The sequence below is a fragment of the Aplysia californica genome, unplaced genomic scaffold (assembly GCF_000002075.1).
Source record: "Aplysia californica isolate F4 #8 unplaced genomic scaffold, AplCal3.0 scaffold01564, whole genome shotgun sequence".
In the NCBI taxonomy this organism is placed as follows: Eukaryota; Metazoa; Mollusca; class Gastropoda; order Aplysiida; family Aplysiidae; genus Aplysia; species Aplysia californica.
In genome coordinates, this window is record NW_004798834.1 from 54,984 (window position 1) to 55,876 (window position 893).

Below are 893 nucleotides of genomic sequence, written 5' to 3' on the forward strand. Positions count from 1 at the left end.
AGAGTGAGAAAGAGAGAAAGAGGATTACTATAGGAGCTGTGCGCTTCATAATGTTCTTTGTATTATTGTACAGCGCATTGAGCACTTCTTTGTGGAAATGCGCTATATTAATGCAATTTATTTTTATTTATTAGTATTAGTATTAGGTTATGGGCCGAACTAGATAAAAACTTGTTGATCTGCGGGAAAAAAACTTTTTTTTCTTTAAAAATTTTTTTTTTTTGAACAACGACACTGATCACAGCAGTGAAAAGTTGAAATAATATCAAATCAAGGGACACCAGATTTTGTTCTTGTTCAAGTTTGTCAGAGCTGCGTGTTTGGCATTATTTCTCGGCAACCACTTTGTTAATGTTCGGAGTACGGCTCTGTTCTAACTGCTATGGAGATTTTCAGGATGGACTACGTACCTATGATTCTCTCGTGGTTCGGACGTACATTCTTGTTCGCTGAGCCAAAGATACTACACCTTACCGTAGGCTGTACTATCTTTGGCTGAGCCCTATGAGACCCGATGAGGCACGATGTGGCCCAATGTGACCCGCGGGCCTTGAGTTTGACACCTGACCTCTAGTGTATCCTGCCCTTGTGAGTGTGAAGACATAAAGTGTGGGTGGTTAGACGGTGCTCTGGTGTGGATCTTCTTTCCTATCGAACATAAAATCGCCCTTATCTCTCCTTCTTCTTTTTGTGTTTGTTACTCGCTTTTAACACCTCTAATCGTCGACACTTATGTGACTTTTTTGAGTTGCGAGTGCCGTAAAACGCTCACTAAACCTAAACATGTGAATAGAAATTGAATGGCATTGCGATGAAAAAACAACAACCTTGACTTAGGCACCAGTCTAGTGAAGGAGAATGAGGCTGTAGGGGGGGAGAGGTGGGGGTTTGGG